This window comes from Orbicella faveolata, unplaced genomic scaffold (assembly GCF_042242905.1).
Source record: "Orbicella faveolata isolate gen_17 unplaced genomic scaffold, um_ofav_v1 contig_2, whole genome shotgun sequence".
Taxonomy (NCBI): domain Eukaryota; kingdom Metazoa; phylum Cnidaria; class Anthozoa; order Scleractinia; family Merulinidae; genus Orbicella; species Orbicella faveolata.
In genome coordinates this window covers 27,370,587-27,380,392 of record NW_028301547.1, presented here as the reverse complement: position 1 = coordinate 27,380,392, position 9,806 = coordinate 27,370,587, and positions in this window count along the sequence as shown.

Genomic DNA, 9,806 nt, shown 5'->3' with positions numbered 1-9,806 from the left:
GAAAAGATTACTCTTTATTAAACAACATTGAAAATATTTCACCAAAACAATACCGAATGATCTTTTATTCCATGACACAGAAAATGAGATAATTCATGCAAAAAACGCAAATTGAACAAAAATCAGGAAATACAGTTTCTAATTTATTCTTAACGAGGTGTTTATTTCTAACGACTCGAAAAAAAGTTGATAACCGTGACAAGAATTATAAATATTATCAGACCGTCTCGTTGGATGCCGCGCCTGCACGTCTCACTTTTTCAGTAGTTGAAAATACAATTTAATCAGGACTTTGTGGTAATAATTATTCCTTACCGAACGCAGCAAACGTTATAGGAGCGCTTATTGCACTTGTTCAAACAACAACAGCAAAAAAAACAAACGTGACCGGTGGTGTTCAAATGAGGTTTTTAGTAAGGGGTGCCTTATAGATGATTACTATATTTCATAATTTAAAGGCCAGATTTACCAGTCCCACAAGAAATATTGCATTTTATAGAGCTCTAATTACTTTTTGCGAAAAAAAAAATACTGAGTGATGACAGAACTCGAACGGAAATGTTGATTTAAAAGGTAAAAATGCCAACTAAAAACAGAAGAGTAAACTCTTAAACTTTTTTTACAAAGTGATTAGTTCACAAAGAAACGTTGCCCTTAGACGGCAAGCAACTTTTAGAGCGGAGATGATACAATCTTTACATTTTATGTTATATTACTTAAGCCACAAGTTTATTAATACTTGAAATAAGACAATGATACTTGCTAACTCAGATTTACAAAAACTGGACAGTCGCGAACAGTAGCAGCGTAATCGAGAACTCGTTAACTAACAAAGAAAACAAAAGTATAGTGTTCAGGGTGGTGTTAGTGGTTTTGCAATGACTCCACCCAACACGTACACTGATTGCAAAGGACTTTTTACACCATGAACTCCAGCATTCAATTTAGACTTGAAAAAGGCATTGATAAAAGATTTTGGCCAACAGTTTAATAGGGTCATTTTTCAGTGTTCTGATTCGTGTTTGGACGAATTTTGCCGTTCATGACAAATCATACTTCTTCATGGTTGCCACAGACATCACTTTTTAAAATTACCTCACCTTTCCCTGATAAAAATAAAATTTCCCTGACCAAAGAAATGCAAAAGGTCAAGACTACTAGCGGCTTCTTCTTCCACTCGTTCTCTAAGATGGATAAGTTTTTAACTAATTTTCCTTCTTCATTAAGGAAAATATCGTTGAGATCACAGTGGCGCCAATAATTCTTCCAGTCTTCAATGGTATTAAATTAGGCGTGTTAAGTTATTTCAATCAATTTTCCGTGACTTTTCTTCAAAATATCAATTTTCCCTGACTCAAAATAAAATTCCCTTACTTTTCCCTGACCGTGAATAAACTTTTCTTCCCTGACCATTTCCTGACCTGTGGAAACCCTGTTCTTATATAAAAAAGAAGCTTCATTTTGTTTTAATAAAAACACGTTGAAATGATTTATTGTCTGTGTTCTGGAGAAAATGTTTAAGGCATTGTTTTTCACTTCCATCAAGCAAAACTATACCATCCACATAACTAGAACAAGCGCTTTTAAGTACATCATAACCAAACTGATTTCATAAAAATTTACAAGACTTCAATAATTAGGGCCTCATTTCATGCTCACAGCAAACCCAGGAAAAGGAATTAATGCAGTGAAAGGTTTAAAAATTTACACCGTTGTAAAAAAAGAAAAAAAAAAACATAGGCAAGCACGGCGTGCAAACGCTGTTTTTGAGTTTGATAAAGAACAAGTGCATCGAGTTGGGAGATGGTTATCCTAAACAGGGTTAGCTGACTCAAATCCGTATTTAAGGTGGCTCCCTAGAGTATTTACGAACACCCTCCCTTTAGAGCGCGAGTTAGAAAAGGAAACTTAGTGAATTTCTCTTACAGTTTTCCTTGTAGAGATTTACCAGTATGGGTACTGTTAAAATAAGGCTTATTTTTTGGTTGTCAATTTATGGATTAAGGCCGTTACCATGGCAACATCTCATCTAATGACAGGCAGATATATTCCTCATTTTTGCCTTATCTTCTCAAGATTTATACTTTCCTTTGGTAAATTTTTTTCACACTTTGCCACATCGTGGAAATGAAATTGCCTAATATTTTGAATTGGTAGAAACTTAAAAAGTCAAGGTTGTTCAGACGGTTTTTCTAATATTCTGTAATTTCTCATTCTTCTAAATATATTAGATTAGCTCTGACAGATTTTAACAAAATAGGGTATTTTATAGGAATTGTATGTGGCTGCAACTGAGCCAAATTTAAACAAAATTTACTGAAGGAAACGCGAGAAATTCACTGTTTTGCTTTTTGTGCTCATGTTGACGTCATAAAAATCGAAAAACACTGACGTTTTCCTTTGAGCGCACGCGGATTACTTGAGCTTTCGTCCTATGCGCGCGAGCAATCGTAAAACTATAGGGAGCCGCCTTAATCTCACTTCTCTAAGCCTTGTAAGTAAGTGGGGTGTTTATTAAAGCAAAATGGAGTCGCTTTGTTTACATTAAGTTTGAACTGTTTACAACAAAAAACGGGTGCATATTTTCTTTGTACGTCAAAGTTCATTGTCAACATTTCTCCTCAATAATTATTTTTCCCGTCCTTGATTCTTCCCAGTAGTGTTCACCATTGGACCGTCGCCAGAGTGTAGGTTTAAAGCTTCAAAACTGCAAAGGCCTGTTTATTCAGACAACACACAGTCCCAGATAAATTTAAACACTGATCTATATGGGTGACTTCTTTATCACGATAAAATGCGTATGACCTCAAAACAAACTATTTACACTGAATGTTCAGCTGAATGTACTTTCTGGAAACACGCCAGGGGTTTAAGGGAAAAAAAGGACGTATGACTCGTGGATCAGTCGTAACGAAGCCGTTTCAAACAAATGTTATTTACACTGGATTGTTTGGTAGTCTCTTCAGAAAGAACACAAGGGTACACTAAATAATTTACCCACAACTAAGCAACTGATTGAACAAAATTGCTGGAAACATCAAAATCCATTTGTTCCATTTCAACCATGACTGTCCACTAATTTTCGTTAAGGCTGCTGCCTTTTTTAGACGAGCGTTTGACTTTTTCCCAGATGCGTCGCGTTCAGTTGTTACATCAGCGTTTGAGTTCTCTGGTGTGTCATCAGGTGGGTTGCCTTCACTTTCGGACATCAGTTGGCAGCTTCCCTCCTGCTCTCTGGGCTGCTGCATTTAAACGAGCCTTGGACTTTTCTCGTGTTCTCTCAGACAAAGCAACAGCGCATTCTTCATCTTCTTCTAAACACTGCCCATCTAACACTGATTCTGCGATAAGTTTGAACACATTGTTAGGTTTTCTGTATCAATGAAACTTGAAACATCAACACAATAGACTGGGTACATCAATCATCCTGGGTATGGTACGTAGGGGACTTAGCAGAGGACTTTGAGAACAACTGACTGCCACTGGATACATATTTTCCAAGCTCCAACTGTTCAAAAGGTGGATAAAGTTATCTTCCGGAATGCAGCGGTGATTTAGAATTGGGATTCACAAAATAAATAAAAAAACTGGGAAGTAATTGCTTGGAATTCTGTCCAGGGCGCAGCCGATGTCATCACCTCTGCCCCGCTCGAGATATGTTAAGTATTCTCTTTTACAAAAAACAAAGTCGTCGTTTTCTTGGTTTTCCGAATTTCCTACAGGCGAAATTGTAACCAACAACTCATGTTCCATGCAAAGCGTCAAAAACACGTCCAACTAGTCTAGCTCTATAGTTTTTTGGGGGGTGACCAGCTACTGCATGTATTTTTAATTTATATTTATATTTAATCCCGCAAAGTCAGTCAAGAGACTATGATAGATCTACATGATTTCACTATGAATCAGTGCAAAAAATATTGTTGTTATTTTACTGACACCTGCACTAAAGCAGAGCTAAGATTATCGGTGTAGCTGGAAGATACACGAATATTGCATACTACTCATACTGAAATAACATAGCAAAACGACATTAGATTAATATATACTTTTGCATATCAAAATTAATTTTTAAAAACCACAGAAGCCTTATCTCTTGATACTTGAGAATGGTTGGCTTAAGCAAGAATGAAAATTCGGGGATCAAGTGTTACGCCTCAATTTCAAACAGGTAACATTTCTGTCCGTTTAGGCACGGACCATTATTATTATTATTATTATTTTTTGAAGGGGGAGGGGGTGGGCAATTTCCCCCCAAAAAAACATCCTGCACAGTAAAAACTTCTGACAAAAAAATCGTGCAAGGAGAGCCATAGGGGAAAAAATTGAGCAAGTGCTTTCTACTATCATTATTTTGATTTTTAATGGCAGAAAATTCTTGCACACGATATTGTCCACCAAAAGAAAACCTGCCCAACCTAAAGGTGGGAAAAAATATCATGCCCCAGAAAATTACCCAACCCGAACCTCCAAAACATAATGATTCATCCCTTACCTTTGCATGAAAGATCAGTGATTTAATATCCCGGTTTACACCAACAGGCGTAAGAAACAGGAAGATTAACACACAAGGCGTTATCTTGACAAACTGCATACTCTGTTGCACACTCATCTACATCTGCGAAGTAGTTAAAAATGCTGACTTAACATCGATACATTGACTTCGGTTCATAATCATGAAAAAAAGGTCAAAATAGTGTACAATCTAGTAAACATTTCAAGACTGACGAAACATTACGTCATTCAATACGACCAAGTTGTCCGTTTTAACGAAAGAAGAATCTAGGAGAAGAACAAGAAAAATTTGAGTTTTGAGACCACCTGAAGTGACCGCAATTCAGTAACAGCGGGAGTTGTCTCCATACATTTCTTTGTAGCTTCGGCCGGGGATGTAGCTTCTGTCCGTAATAGCGGGGTGTCCGCAAAGCGAGAGTTGACTGTAACTAATGGAAACGCAGGAGTATCAGTAGTTCATAAAGCGTGATCATCTGAGTGATGGTAGTTATGAAAAGAGGATTTATTTTTGGTTGATTTTTAGATAACCTGAGCGGAAATCTTATTCAGGATCAAGTGACAAGTGTCTGTCAGTCGATGGTGTTTAAACTGATTGGTCAGTTTAGCGGTGATAGTATTGGCTGGCATACCAGTACTAAGTTTATCCACAGTGATTAGTCAATAGAGTCAACTTACTGTGATTTGTCCAAGGCACCCTTCACTGGGAATATGAAATAAGACGACCCCCAGGGGAGGGGACTCACATCCACAAAGGTCGGGGATGCTCCTCGGAAAACTTGAATTAAACCCCTTAAGGAGGTCAATCTAGGCGTTGCTCGAACTTTATTTAACCCCTAAAAGATACTACTTAAAACGGAATAGGCTTGATTAGTAGTCGCTGTTCGGGAAAGGTGGCCGCGCTAGTAGACCGGACCCGAGAGACAGGCGGAAATCGAGTCTAAAACGGAAATGTGAGCGTTTTTTGTAGTTTTCCTTTGAGTTAACCTTAAAAGATACTTTGACAGCTTAAAATAGTGGCGCTTCGTCCTGAAAACCCCAAGCGAGACCAAGAAAACTAGCAGTTTACAGCCCTAGCGATACGGCAGGCATCCTTGACTTTTTCGTGTGGAAGTTCCCCTCTACGTGAAGACGACTTCTTAGTCAACATTCCGCTGACTCACTAATCTGTGACTTGCCTTCACACTCAGTACCTCTCGCAACAAATCCCTGCTTGCAGACACAACAGTAGGACCCTGCTGTGTTAACACGCACTCCATAAGTACCACATTCCTCATGGTTTCAGCTGTGGTTTGTTTCATGTCTGCAAGGTTTTATATTGGAATTATATACGCAACAGACCCACTTCTACAAAATATGACTAAGATCATTTGCCTCTGCTGACTCGCCTTCGATATTTTTACCTATAAACCCATGTAGACCATGCTGAATTACCTACGCAAATTTTTCAAAATCAGGGTAGTTTTCAACACGCTTCATCTCTGAAACGAAGTTGGTGAACAAATTTTTTTTTTTCGCATTTCTGACACAACTAACTCATTATCTGACTGCAGTAAAAATTTTAAAAAAATCTATCGACTGGAAAACTTTTGCGTGAACATTCTTAAAGCCAATGAGGTTTAATTGTTATGGACATGAGTGATTGTGTGATGGCAATTTCAGGTATGGTAGCACTATCTACAGTGGAAGGCTGACTTCACTGGTTCCCAGGTCATAAAACTATTTCCTTTGGCCTGAAGAAAACGCTTGGTAAATTCCTTCTTTGACAACTCTGTAAAGTCAACCACTACTGTTACAAGAAAATAGAGTGTCTTTAACTAACCAAGACGGTGACGCCAAGGATAACATCAATTAAAAAATGAATTTTATTTTAGCTACCAATCTCACGATACTCTAAACTTTTTTGTTTGTTTCTTGCTGTCAAAACTATCACAAGATTCAATCTCGGACAGAGCACCAAATTTGAAAATTATAGAAACTTAGAGAAATTAGCTGTCATCATTTACATTCTCCAGACAACGCAGAATTTGGTCATTTCACCTTGTTATTTTGCAGAGGATGGCAAAGAAATTTACAAAGCTCATCAAACTTTTTGTTTAGTGACGTTGCCATTGCCATTGCCGTCATGGTTTTCTTGGAGTCCTTCACTTTAAATTTAACTGCTTAGTGCAATCAACATTTCACCTGCTTAAATTAACTGAAGGGATATAGTTTTTCTGGACAATTATAAGAAATATTTATATCAACAAATATTATTTCGAAACTTTGGTGTTTCAAGGCCAAAATATCTGACATGTTGCTGCATTCGATTTTGAGCTCAATATTGAATAAATAGCCACATGCGTTACCTTTCTCTTGTTGTTATTGTGGTAAGAAGTCAATTCCAGGGAACTAACCAAGGTATAAGAAAAGTAAAATGACTTAACCCAGCTTTTCATGGTCAATACTCCCTGTGTGGCCACAGCTGATATTATGTACTTAGAGGAACATCCATCAGCTAACATGATCCAAAAATACCGTTCGGTGTTTTGATCAAGTGCACACCAGCCACCTGCATCGATATGAAGGTAGAGTCGGCCATAACTTGGATGGAATACTTTACTGTCTGTTGACTATGCTGAAATTTTTGAATTTATAATTGCTTTGGAGTTCATTCCCAGTGGTGGGTCAAAACCCACAGTAGAAACAAACAGTCACAGAATATTTAAGAGTCACTGCCTAGAAATAACAAGAACTGGGGCGGATACAGGATTTTAGAGAAAGGGGTTTGAGATAAAAACTGATGAAAGTAGTGCCCTGTAGAGGGTTCCAGGGGCATTCTTCCACAAAAAATTTTTAAAACTGAGGTCCTCAGAAATGAGATTTTTAGCATTCTGAGGCCAAGTTGAATGAAGCCTGTTAGGTCTCATTTTTTTTTTAAATTTAGGGTGTGCGACAAAACCCCTGGAACCCCCACTAAATCTGCCCCAGAAGAATTGCTGGCCACATTCAAAAATCAAAAATCCTGATACTTGGCCTGAGGGACACTTTTAGGGAACTATCTTAGAAATTATACATCATTGTTACATTGTCCTGTTTGCCAGACAAATTGATTTCTCCAAATTTGCTCTTGACATGCATAAAAATTTTAAACATACCTACATGTAAGTCTTAACTGTTGAAGATATTTCTTTGGACAACAGATTAGTTTCCCCAATTCTTATTTTGATTTGATTGCTTCATCATACTGCACTTTACAATTTTTCCCAAATAGCTAACTAGCTTAAGAAACGTAGGGTTGTCAATAAGGGCCATAACCCATAACACCTGTTACGGCTGAGTATGTTTGATGGACCCTTGATGTTATGGGTGAACTTGCCTGTAGTTGATACAATTCACCCATAAAGTAACAAGTTTGCTACAGGTGTGAAGATCAAGGCTACAGGTGAATTAAAACTTAAAGACAGCCCTGCAAATGAACATGAATCACCTGCTGGGCAGCCATACAGTTCAACCCTCAAAGCGATGGAGGTAAGTCACCTTTGTGGATAAAACTTCATGAAACGCGCCATGACAGGCTCGGGAAAGTAATTTCTTGAAATTATCAACTCACTGTTGTCGATGTTCCCCATGAATAACTGCAAAACATTAATTGTAATAAATTGAACTATATTTCTCGAACTCATTAATGATTCAAGTTCAAACAAAGGGAATCATGTCCGTGACAGTGTTGGGATATCTGATCTTAATTAGCATAAGAAAAATGAGTATTGCAAAGAGTGATGTGCAACTAGATATGGTTTAAGTCCTCACACTTTATGGTGCTTGCCTATATATAACAAGAGTTACAAAGTGTATGCAGGGTTGTCATTAAGTTTTGAGTCACCTGCAGCCTTGTTCTCTACACAGGGGTAACAAATTTGTGGGTGAATTCTATCAACAACAGGCAATTCATCCATACATTTAGCATCAAGGAGAAATCAAACATACTCACCCATAACAGGTGTCCCGGGTTAATTTGACCCTTAATGACAACCCTCATATAACAATACTACACCAGAAAAAATAATCTTATATTACCCTAAACAGTTATGCTACTTTTATATGTACATAACAGGTGATATCAAGATGCCTCTTCACCTTGACATACTCCCTTTCAAGAAAAGGAAACCATGTCTCTCCGCTAATACTGTGATAAATAAAGTATGACAGCACTCTAGCACCACTGACACTTGTATCGCATCCACCCTGGACAACAGACTGTCTAACAACTGTCAGCGATGTAGAACAACCATCAAGAATTGACCACTTTCATGTACAGCTAGCTGCAGCCATTATCTGATAGCAGACGATACTGTCATGACTTGATACTGTCATTCTACTATCTGGTACTAGTTTGACTCCTGAGGTAATACGAAGTTCCTCATCACACTCTTAAGAATAATAAATGTATTTGCTTATCAAAATCAAAATATCCTGCTTAGGGGAACAACATTTTACTCAAATGATACCTTGAATTTTGGAAGCATTTTGTTTGGGGGCTGGAACTTTACTCATACTTTATTTCAGTACACACATGGGAAACAGAGGCACTGTATTAAAAAGATTTACACAAAAACACAAGACAGGAACAATCACCTTTGGTTACTTAAAGTTGCTATAGCGTAGTGAACTTTTACCACCAGAAACATGGCATATAAACAGCCGGTATATAATAAACATATCAGTGATTAAATGGGTTCCCAGGAGAGGGATATACATGTTTGTAATTGTATGTGTTTGGGAACTGGGTTTTGTTTTTGCCAATTGATAAAGGTTCATAAAGTTTTTTACAAGCATTGCCACATTTACACAGATTTACATGTAACTTCAGTGATTGTTTCCCCACTGTTAAGTGTAACAGTTGTTGAATGTTGTTTTGAATTATGTGACCAAATTGAACTTGTTCAGTTGCATTACCAGGTTAAAAGCTGTTTGACAAAAGTTAAACTTGACAATTACCAAATACTACCAGGTGAAAGTTGGCTGGGAAAGATACCCACCGAATTCCACATGTACAACTTAATTTGGAAAAAAAAAAACATAAACTTTGAACTTTCCCCTCTTTAGCACAGTAGACGACCCACGAGAGAAGCCAAACCACTCGACTTATGATATTATAAGGTCAGTAGTATGCCTCAATGAAGAATTGAAATTAATCAACTGCAAAGCTAAGTTAAAGTTGGTATAAGTAGGTTTTTAAAATCGAACAGAAGAATCCGGGTCAATTGTCAAATTTTGCCTGTATACTCTAGTCATAGTCTTTGCAAACACATAAA